The sequence below is a fragment of the Lagopus muta genome, chromosome 2, assembly GCF_023343835.1.
Source record: "Lagopus muta isolate bLagMut1 chromosome 2, bLagMut1 primary, whole genome shotgun sequence".
NCBI classification, from domain to species: domain Eukaryota; kingdom Metazoa; phylum Chordata; class Aves; order Galliformes; family Phasianidae; genus Lagopus; species Lagopus muta.
In genome coordinates, this window is record NC_064434.1 from 17311318 (window position 1) to 17323335 (window position 12018).

The window sequence follows — 12018 nt, forward strand, 5'->3', positions numbered from 1 at the left end:
GAGAAGGATGTGTCAGGTTGCATGTAACACAGGCATATATGAAATATGTAGCGTCACATTCAGCAGTTTGTTCTGGTGCTACAGTGGGTAAGATAAAGCTCAGGATGAATTTAGTCAAGAAAGAAATTAAGTAAAGTCAATGACAGGCAACTCTGCGTTCACTATTTCTCACTGTAGGCAGGGAAAGGTCAAAGGAGAAAAATCTAGTACATGGGCTTGCACTGAAAAATGTCAGCACTTAGCTGCTGCTTAGGAGTGCATAGTGCTCTTAAGAGGCAATTCAGTAGGCGATGAGACCAACCTGCAGGCCTGAAATTTCACATCCCATCTGTCCGAGCACTGAAATTGTGCCCAGTAAATTGTCTGACACAATAGCCTTCACATAACTCAGTGAGAGTGGGATGGAGATATATTTCACTATATCATGCAGTGAAGTTACATCAGAGCCTTCCATAAATCCTGAGAAGATTCACATCTGAAACATACCCTCACCTAAGCTTACATGTCAAATGGCTTTCCTGGCTGTGAAGAAATCTTTTGAAAACAAAGCACAGAAATGGAATTTGTGTGAAAAGACCATCAGAAGTTGATATTTAGGAGGTCTATAGAAATACTCTTAGACAAAAGTGTTATTTATGTACTTCTGGCATGTTTTTCCAGTCCTTCTTTCACCAAGGCTTTCTACTACACAAACAAGCTGAAAGTCCTATCAGGGTTTCAAGAGAAAGCATTCATATATCACTTTTTATAGCCCTGACACAGCTGCGTGAGTTTTACATCTAGAACAGGAAGACTGGCCTATATTACCCTCTGAGCCATGGGTCTCAGTGCCATATCTCCACAATTCTTCAACACCCCCAGGGAGACAGTGACTTCACCACCTCCCAGAGCAGCCTGTTCCAATACATTACCACTCTTCCTGAGAAGAAAGAAAAAATTCCTTATTTCCAATATTTCAGCCTAAACTGGCCAGAAAAGAGATACCAATCCTTCCCTCATCTGAACAGTCACAGATATAGTTACAGTTAGCAATGAAGTACTGCTTCCCTAGCATTAAACTCACATTCACAATAAGATTGCCACACAGCAGAACCTTATTTTCCTCGTAATGAAAAGCTTAAAATACTATACAGGATTAACTAATGCTATATTTGTATTAAAAAAAAAAAAAGAAAAAAAGAAAAAAAAAAAAAAAGATGTTAATGTTGACATTTTCGCATGGATCAAGAGATTCAGGAGAATGTGTCGTTGTCGTCCCCTCCCCCCACCCCCAAAAAAAATCCACTAAGCTGTAATGTCACAGTTTTATTTTTAAAATCTCAATTTTATATTAGCTATAATCTAGCAGACTGCAATACAAGCAATCTTTCTAGAGACATGTTGTAACCTCACAACATTCTGCTCAGAATGCCAAGTACTAATGTCATCTACACAAGTCTCCTCTCATAACTTCAGGTGCTGATTCTGGAGGGACAATACTCACACACGCAGATGTTTACAGTATGTTTTTCCTTTCAAGAGCTTTCAGCATACAGAATTTTGCTTATGCTGCCATAACAAGGATGACTGCAGCTCATACATGCATGTCTGGATCAGCATTAAAATACCTAGCTCAGGTATTGCTGGGAGCACACAAACCCACTGAAGTACAAATCTCAGCAGGGGCTGCTCAAATACAACAGGCACAGTACCAGCAGGTCTTTGACTGATAAAATCAGGAGGAAAACATTTGCTGTGCTGTTGTTCTCAGCTGTCTCAGACCGTCACCTGCTTTGCCCATGCACACAGCCACTCCTGGCTGTCAGAAGGCAGATCAGACCTGGCTTATAGCACATCAGAGCGCTATGATAGCAACCTTCTCCCAGCTGCCTAAATTGTTTCACATACATAAAGCTGGAATCCAACCACATTTCCCTCGAGGAAATTTTTAGCCACGGGGTAGAAGGCACTACATCCTGATGAACTTGGCATCCCTGAGGAGCTCTTACTATCCACAGTGGATGGCCTTGCTTTTTATGACAAGTCCATGGTCCAAGTCACAACAGACAGCAAGTGAAATAGGGAGCAATAAAACATAGTGAGGTGAGGCAAGGCAATTCAGTTGGAAAGAATCTTCAGAGATTACTGATTTCAATTGCCTGACCACACCAGGACTAATTAAAAGTTAAAGCATATTATTGAGGGCATTGTCCAAACACCTCTTCAACACTGACAGGCATGGGGCAGAAGGATATGGCAGAGGCTTGTGCCTGGAAATCTCCTTCCAGCACCTAAACATAGGTGTTTTAACTATCAGCAACAGCATCAGTGAGAGGTGATGGACCATTGTGGGTGGTAACTGCAGAAAGAGGAAAAAATGGATCCTGCCTGAACTCACACACCCCTCCTAAAGCAATTTCCCTACAATAGGTCACACAGGTAGGCATCCATATAGGTCTTCAATATCCCCATAGAAGAAGACTTTTGCAACCTCTCCAGCCAACCTGTTTCAATGCTGCATCACTGCAAAGAGGTTCTTCCACATGTTAGTATGGAACTTCCTATGTTTAAGTCTTAGGTCATTGCTCCTTGTCCTATCACAACACATCACCAAGAAGAGCCTGGCCTCATCCAACTGACTCCCACCTCCCCTTAGATATTTATCAACATTTATCAGAAGAAGACCCTCTTAGTCTTCTTTTCCCGAAGCTGAACTGACCCAGGTTACTCAGCCTTTCTCATATGGGAGATGCTCCAGGCCCTTTATTTATTGTGGCCCTCCGCTAGACTCCTTCTAGGAGTCTTTTGAAATGGGGAGCCCAGCACTGAACAAAGTATTCTAAACATGGCCTCACCAGGGCAGAATAAAAGGGGAGGACCGCCTCCCTCCAACTGCTGGCCATGATCTTTTTCATGCACCTCCAATGCGTCCAGAAGATCAGAGAAAGGCATGTAAACCAAGTGGTTCAGATACTCAGTGCAAAGCCTGCAGATCCAGGCAGTTTCAGCATGAGCATCCAGCATCCTAGTGATAAAGACTCTCAGTGATGAATTGAAAAGCCCGAGACAGAAGGAATTGAAATGAGGAAGGTGCTGCAGTCTCTGCATTAGTGAATATAAAGGCAGCACTACCTCTGCCAGTTTCATTTTATGGGGTTTTTGACATATCTAGACTACAACTGGAAGATCAAAGTCTGGGGATATGTTAAATATTCATCTACCTTTACAAACTCCCACGCAGCTCAGGCATAGGACAGGCTCTGTCAGGGCTGCTTGTTGGCTCTGCTCTTGACAGCTCACCTGGCACAGAAATTGGGCTGTCACACCACGACTTTAGGGGAATCACAGCGGAGAGCAGAACTCCTTGGTTTCAGGCAGGTCACAATACCCAGGCCTCTTGTGAATGGAAAGGAAATCACCTCAGTCTGAGAAGAGCCAGAACAGAGGAAATCTCTGAAGAGGCTGCAGATAAATGAATCGCAGAAACCAGACCAGAAACACTGTGGATATCACTTTCAGATCACTATCACTTGCAGAAGTGCTTCTGTGCTCTCTATGAAACAAACCTACAATGGCCAGTACACCACAGCAGGTTGAAAGCTTTGAAATAAATGAAAGGAGAAGGAAGAGAAAAAATTTGCATGGTTTTCCCTTAAAAAAAAAAAAAGAAAAACATCTCTAAGCATAATAATTTCAAAACAACTGATGAGCTCTGTTGGCTCTAGGGAGTCTGCCTGGGCAGCTGAGAGATGAGGTTTGTGAACCCAGATTTCAAGTGACAACCCCCAGTGAAGTCACTGGGAAGTCCAGGGGCAGAACACGCCCCAGGCTGGCTGGGAACAGCTTGGGACAGCCAGGCCAGCTGGCACCAGGCACTCTTGAACTACCCTGCTGCGGGTGGAAAGCATGGAGCTCACTTCCAGCCAGCTAATAGTTCAAATACAGGGCCCCTGCAAGTGCTAGCAGCTGCTCTACAAGGGCCGAAGGCTTAGTGGTTCTTTTGGACCTAAAAGCAACAAGATGGGTGACAGATCTGCAGAGGCATCCCACAGCTGGAAGCAGTACAGCACATTTGGGGGATGATTTCTCCAAGCAGGTTTGAGTCAGCACTACAGACACATCAGTACCTTCACACAGTTTTCACTTCCCTGACTCCTCAAGTCCTCATTACCTGCATCCCAGTCCTGGAAAGTGTTATCTGGCAGCTTGTGTATCCTCAAATGCCCAAACAGGCTCCAAGCCACATCCCAGTGGATGCAATTTGTACCCACAGTGATGTCATTGAAATGCCAGGCTGCAACACAGACCTCACACTGTTTCAAACACTTTGAAGAGATAAAAGCCAGAATACAGTTAGAAGGATGGTACCAGGAGCCAGCACAGCCTAGGGATAAGTTTCTGGGATAAGCAGTGCCCAGAGGCTATGGATAATTCCCTGGAAGGGAAGTATTTCATATTGGAGATGAAACCCGTGCCACTGACCTTCCCTTTCCCCATTACAGCACTGCTGATAATCCTAACCTACGCCTTGTGTTGCTCTATTTTTACCTTCTCTAAGAGTTCTCTCATTTGTCCTCCTAGCTCTCCCATGCATTACCTTGGGTAATCAAGAGTTCTCAACTTAGGCAAAATATAAAATCAGAATCAATGATAAGGCTGTTGAAACATTAGGTGATCATTTTAGCATTTCATTTTAAAGCACTGCAATGTTGCAGAAATGTTGATTTAAAGGTTAAAGCAACAAGCTTGAAAGAGAAAAAAAGAATACCCAAATGTTAATGCTGTTGGAATTCTAAAAACAGGGATTGTAACTGCTGTGGTTACAAAGTCTCTGTGAAATCTATGGCTCGTGGAGAGGCATAAAGCAGCAACATAATGCATTTCAGGTCCTGATGATGCTGAAGAACAGTGAGGTTTGCCACAGAGGACAAAAGAGCAAGTCTGAGTTGATGAGAAGCTAACATTAACTAAAAGCCTAGCTGATGGGAAGTCATTGGTTACTCCCCAAAGTGCATTTAATTCTGGCTCAATAGAGCAATTTCCTCAGCCCATGTTTGTGAGGTATGAGGGACTATTAGCTCTGGCTGTACCATGTAGGTGCCCTTGTCGCAGGTAGGAAAAGTTGCTTCGCTTTTCATCGAGAATAATGTTTTTAAAAATTGTGAGACAAATTTCTTCCTGATGCAGTTCTGCAGAAGTGAGTTTAAGTCAGAATTAACGTACCGTCATCTGTGCTGAACATATAAAATCGGGGCTTCAGCAACGGTGTGAGAAAGACTGAGTATAGAAAGAGGCAAGTACTCCATCATAATGTACAGCCAGAGGGAGATGGGACCCTCATGATTGCTTGCACTGAGTTCCAGATGTCTCACAATGTCTCCATGTGGTGTTTTTAGATGGCAGAGCAAGATTCAGGGAGAATCTTAGCTTTGTATTTGTCAAAATAAAAAAAAAAAAAAAAAGAGAAATAAAAGCCTCTGTTAAATGACAATCGCTCTGCCATAGCCTTGTTTGCAGCTGTAATTTGCAGAAAGAGTTTGTGATTTTTGGTGCCATATTTAAAAAACGTCAGAAACACTGAAAATTTGATCTAACAGCCCCCAAACCCAAAATATCAAGTTCACATGAGGAAAAACTTATTTGACGGTTACAGAGCACTGGAACAGACTACTCAGGTGGTGGAGTCTCCTCCCCTGGAGATATTCAAGACACATCTGGACATTTTCCTGTGCAACCTGCTATAGCAAATCTTCTTTAGAATGGGGCTGGACCCAATGATCTTCAGAGGTCCCTTTCAACACCTTTGATTCTGCAATTATCTGAAATACAGTTGTCAGTACTTTTAAAACTCATATCTAAACTGTCTCAACTCGGTCTTAATGCTATGCCCCACACATTTCTGTAAAACACCAGAGTCACCAAGAATCAGTGAATATCTGGAGAACGTTGTGGGAAACATTTCTGTACATAAATGAATACATATTGTTGACATATGCATTTTTCATCTTATTTCTGAAGCTTTAGTGCACTACTTTTTAACTCTCCGCATCCACATAAGCTTAGGACTGGCTGAACAAGTTGGCATATTTGTGCAGTATCTGAGCATTTAGTGCCTATTCAATCAACTTATGCTTTCCAACATATTCTTGGCCTCCAGACACCTAAAAGTTTTCCAGGAGGGCCTGACAGTTGTCTTCTTGAGGGCACTGAAGAGATGCGCAAGGCAAACTTAATCTGGGGAGCATGGTCCCAGTTCCCCAGATAAACTCTGAGGTGCAGAGATCAGGCAGATAAACACCTCCATCATCCCAACACATCCACACTAGTGAGTGCTTTCTCCACAACAGAAATACCACTCACGTATTGATCCAAAAATGAGAAATACCAGTTCTGGAACAGTGTTAAGTGAAAAAGATGGGAGCCCACAGTTCCTCAGGAGAGGAACTGCCCCCAGGAGATGGATGCTATATATGAAAGTAGCATAAACTCAGGCACAACAGATTAAAAGATGAGAAGCAAGGGAAGAAGCATGGTGAAGAAGCCAAATCAAGCCTAGCAATATTTTACAGGGGAGAACAAGAAAAAGAAAAATGAGTGCTTTCTCTTACTTATCAAAATTGACTTCTGTTAACTCAGGATAAAACAGAAGGCACCACCCTAGAGCACACATGAACATGAGAAAGGCTTCCTTTCAGTTGCTCCAGCATCCTACCCCTCACTCCTCACTGAGAAGAAAGAACACAGCAGGGGAAAATAGCTTTTGCCTCCATTTTCTCATGTATTTGATATTGCATCAGCTGAATTTAGATGAGGTTCTAGGAACAAAAGAAAGCTACTTGACTGCTGCTCAATCTTTCTGAACGCAGCATGAACAGCACCTCAGAAAAGTGAGCGAGGAGATAGAACTCAGCTGGCATTAAGGGATGCCTATTTATCAGGATCATTTTGCTACCAGACCTCAACCTAGCAGAAGTTACAGGCAGGCCCTTTGGTGGGATTCAGTCATTCTGGCTGAGTTTCTGAGTCTGAGAAAAATCATCCTGAGCTCCCTGTATAATCAAGTCGGGGAAAAGCACCTTTCTGTGACAATTAATTTCACCCTAAAACAGATTGGATAATTGGCTCTCTAGAGGCATGCATTCATCTCCCAGCATTGTAGGTACGTGAAGCTGGGTGAGGGAAGCCCCCACATCACTACTGGCTAAGTCTATCTATATGAGGGCTAACAGCAGCCTGACTCCCCTGCTGCAGGTACACATCACCCTCTCCTTCTTCATGCTGTCACCAATCGCAATCTGATCCCATACTCAGCTAGCATGGGTAGCTAAGCCAGCAGAAAACCATTCGTCTTTTTGCAGTGTTATTTTTCAGTTGATTTAGTTGCTTGGCTCCTGGAGAGGAAAAAATGGCCATCCATTCCTGCAAAAAAATGCTGCCAGCCCTCTGCAGGAGCCAAGATAGCCTTCAGTGTGTTATAAAACTGTCCCCTCACATGCCAGAGGCATACAGAAAACAAAAAGACACATAAGTGAAAGAAATAACTAAATTCACAAAAATGTGAGGAAAAAAAAAAGAGTGAGTGCATAATTAAAGATTGGGATTTAAGATATGGCAAAATACCAGGCTGCAGTGGAAAATAATATCCAGCAAAAGATATGGAGCATTTGAGATACAGCAAGATGAGACATTTTGCAGTAGCATTCAAGCCAGAGTCATGGAAATGATCCAAGAATATTATCCTCAAATGACAAGGACATGCTTCTTGGAATGATATCCTCAATGTAACAAATCACCATAGTACAAAATCTTGCATTTGAACTGGGGCAGCAGCATCAATGCAATTTCAACAAAATATTGTTTTTATTCTCAAACTGAGAACCTGCAGGAATCAAATAACATTTGACATGTGAACCTATGCTGATACTTTCATTATCAGCTGGGATTTCATAATCCCAGATGCCTGGCAAAGGTGGGAAATAAATTATACTGGTGATACAAGGACTAAAAACACCTTCAGTAAAATGGCCAAGTCTCTACAAAAAAAAGCATCATGGGGAAAAAGCAAGCCTCACAGGGAATACAGCCAAATGTCTTCACTGGATAAGTAAGCAGAAAAGGATAAACTTAATAACAATAGTGTTGTTGAATAGATTTTCACTCTTAAGACTTCTGAAACACTTTTCTATGTGCAGATGCAGGAAAGAAAACAAAGGAAAGGAAACCCTACAAAGACAGCTCCCCAGATTAAGAAAAATAAGTGATTTGTATATAGAAATAATTGTAGAAGCAAAAAATATGGGGAAAAAAATGTGCAAATCTGATGTGTCCTCGTAAAAGCATATGCTAAATAATGCTGTCCCTGCAGATGACTACACATTAATGAAGTCCTCAGAAGTATTCTTACACTAGGATGCTACAGTAGACTTTGGCCAATCAGTCTACATCTTTGCCAACAGACATGATCCTGTTAGAAGACATGTCAAATGGAAGCCAGCTGAAAGAAGATATTCAGTGGTAAACAATTCCCAGTGCAGCAATTATACCACAGCAATTGCACTTCAAGTCCTCTGTCACACACAAAGATTTAAAGAATGAAAATACAAGTGATTGCATTCAGGCCAGAGGTGTTTTGACAATTTGGTCTCATTCTGAAAAAGAAATGTGAATTCAGAAAGATATAGATAGAATGCGTATAAAAGAGTTGCAGACAAAGCCATTTAAACTGAAGGTGTTACTTCCCTTACCCACATGCCAGGATGCTTCTTCTGCCAAGAGATTCCTTAGAATGACAACTCCCTTTGGGAATTTTTTATTAAATTCCTTTCATCTAACCAACCACCCTGAGAGATTCCTCTCTATTAATAAGTATGTTTCTAGGGAGGAATATAACAACTCATTTTAAGTAAGTGATAACTACTGGCATTTCTACCTGCTTTTGAGCTCAGCAAATTCTCTAACAATAGCCATAGATGCATCTCACACAGCCAGAACATGACCAGAGGCCATTCGTACACACACTAGAAAAGTGCACATCAGCTATGATCACTTGGATCTGCAGATACCTCTTTTGTGTATGTGTTCAGCATTTATAGAACATTTACAACAACAGAAGCTAATGCCAGAGCTCTGATTATGCAGCTACTAGCAAAAGAAAAGACTTCAGAGGAGGTATTAAAGGCAGTGCTAACCTTGTCCTGGCTGAAATCCCAACATCTGCCAGCTGACACAAGCAACAGAAGGATGAAAAACAAGAACAACAAAAAAAGACTTGCCACAAAATTATTCAGTGCTGCCAAAGGATCAACTCTGAACATATTATATCCATGTATCCAGTGCTGCAATGGTGACATTTAGCATCATCATCCCTAAAATCAAGGAACAACTTGATGCAAGTAAACTCAGGCTAGATGGACAAACGCGTTTAAAGAGGGTTGCTTAGAAGACAGAGTAAAGAAAATTATTACCAGACTCGATAAGAAAGCTCCTGACCCTAGAATCAAGTGCCAACAGATTCACTTGACAGACCAGCATGGACATGTGCCTTTAGAGCTGAGATAGTAACATTCATACTCACTGCATCATGATGATCCTTGCACAAGCTTGACAGATGACATCCAGAAACTGTACTCGGGATTTGCAAAGAATGGAATGCCCGACTGTTCTCTTTTCAGGTGAAAGGTTTTCAAATGAACAGTAAAACCTCCCTAACATTTATAGTACACTGTTGAGTGTTGTCTAAGATCCCATTGCACTCATTGCACTGCAGAAGTAGCGGTGGACACTGTCTGCTTGAAATCACACATGAAAATCAATTTTATTTAGAGCACTTCAGGAACATAACTCATTTACTTATCTTTCCAAAGCTTGTGAAGATAATATGGTTATCTCCACATTTGTCTCTCACATTTTAAATGTAAATAGTCCAATCTGAATAATTCTGGAGACACATACTCATGACTCAAAGATATTTGGAAGCTGGTGAAAATCAGCACATTCTACCTAAGAACGTCACAAAGACTTACTTAAATCAGGTTCCTCTCCACTATATATCAATAAAAAAAGATATCTAGGAATACTCTGTGAAGATATCTGCCTCGTCCTTTTGAAAATTGCCCTTGATAACAAAAACAGCAATAATTTTAAATGTGCCATCTCACTTTCTCTCAATTGGTTTTGAACTGAGTTCATTGCACAGCTCCACAGAAATGTTGCAAATGCATCTGTGGATACTGCTGAGAGCACAGATGCACAGCTCTTCTCTTGTTCAACATCTCTCTTGCTCCCAGTATGTTTCCATAACATTTTTGCTCAAAATTCCACTAACCAGTCAGCTATCAGGGAATCCACTTTCTTGTTAATATCCTTCTGATGACAGACCTCAGTGAGAGACATTCTTCTTCTATGCAATCAGACTTTTTTTTGCTTCCTATGCTAGGCCTTTATTACATTCTTGTCCCACGATTTATTTTGACTAGTCCTAACTACCATGCCATCCAATATTGCCAGTTATTTCATACATACATTATTTAACATATTTATTTTACGTATATATAATGAAGACCCTTGTTTTGAATCCCAAGCAAGAGGTGATATCATAGAAATCCTTCTCTGATGACAAAGTCTTACATATATTAAAATGTCCTTAGAAATGAATGATTTATGAACTCTTGTCTTGTAAAAGAAAGCATCATGTAGAGAGACAAGTACTACTTCAGACATGCTTTGTTGATCAGCCTTTGCCATTTGGATGCTACCAAAATGTTCCCAGCATTCACATCAGATGGAGATGAAATCAACTTGTGAATTGAGGTCTCTTAGACCTCTAAGGGGTCTGCCAAGGACACTTATATGCACAACTTTTATGAGCAAGTTTCAGCATCTGCTAAATACCCCAGTCCCATCACAGGAGAATTTGAAGGAATCCACAACTAAGCCTGAAAAATCACTGAAAAAAATCAACCTGAAAATCTGAGAGAGCTATCTGGATGATTTCTTATTATCTGTGCTCATTCCACAATTACCGTATCATACTAACAACACCGAGTCACAGAATTGTAGAATCATCTTCCTTGGAAAAGCCTTCAAAATCACCAAGTTCAACCATCAGTCCAACCTACCCAAGTCCTGTCGCTCAGCTACATCCCTTAGTGCCGCATCTACACAACTCACATGTCTCCAAGGATGGGGACTCCACCACTGCCCTGGACAGCCCCTTGCAGTGCTTGATCACACTTTTTATGGAAAAAAACTCTTTCTAAGATCCAACTTAAAGCTCTCCTGAAGCAACCTGACACTTGCTCACGTCCATCCTTAAAAGCAGGCAAAGAAAGATGGGCACCTGGAAGCTAAACACAACCATGGACACAACTTCATTCCTAATGGTCCCCACCCAAAAACAGGCAGAGTTGAAGTAGATGTTCTTTCTACTCTTCATTTGTTTTTCCCCTTCTACACCCCAAAATTCCCAGATGAGACCTGATCAAGTCAACACTGGCAATGCTACTAATGAAGCAAATCCTCTCTAACCTTCTCCAAACAAGAGACTGGGCCAGCAATGAAGAACTCAAGCAGCCGCAGGCCCACAGACATATAATGCTCCTAAAGGCAAATCACCAAGACCACGAATTGCTAGAAATGGCATCTAGATGGAAGAGACAAAACCAATAATTTCTAACGCATAAGGTTCCCATTGTTTTCCTTATTTTTTTTTTTTAAACAGTTTACCTACCTTACAAAATCCAGTCATACCTTGTAATTGCAGTGTTCAGCTCCAAGTACGTAAAGTGCAATATTTTTAGTGCAAAAATTGGCAAAGTCTTGGAAATACTTATAAATGTTCTCTCCCTTGTATGGGTTTTTGCATGGCTAAAAACAACAGAAGATTTTTAAGCCTTTTACTGACACATCTAACCCTCTTAAAGGGTCACACTTGCAAGGTCCACAGCAAATAGGGTGCTATGAAGCTCACACACAGCTACAACCAAGCATTCAAATTTTAAGCTAGCCATTACCTACTAGTATATGGGGCTGCTTCTCCTG

At 41.4% G+C, this 12018-nt stretch overlaps 1 protein-coding gene across 3 annotated transcripts in view; it reads right to left on the reverse strand.

Annotated features, from left to right (window-relative positions):
• The window catches only part of COLEC11 (collectin subfamily member 11), a 42858-nt gene that overhangs the window by 20892 nt on the left and 9948 nt on the right, over positions 1 to 12018 (reverse strand). The window contains exon 1 of one of the 3 annotated variants that reach the window (XM_048935943.1): positions 808 to 1208. The exons of the other annotated variants lie outside the window; for them this stretch is intronic. The gene's annotated coding sequence lies outside the window, so the exon portion shown is untranslated. Of the gene's footprint in view, positions 1 to 807; positions 1209 to 12018 lie in introns of those variants that run through there. 3 annotated transcript variants of the gene reach the window in all.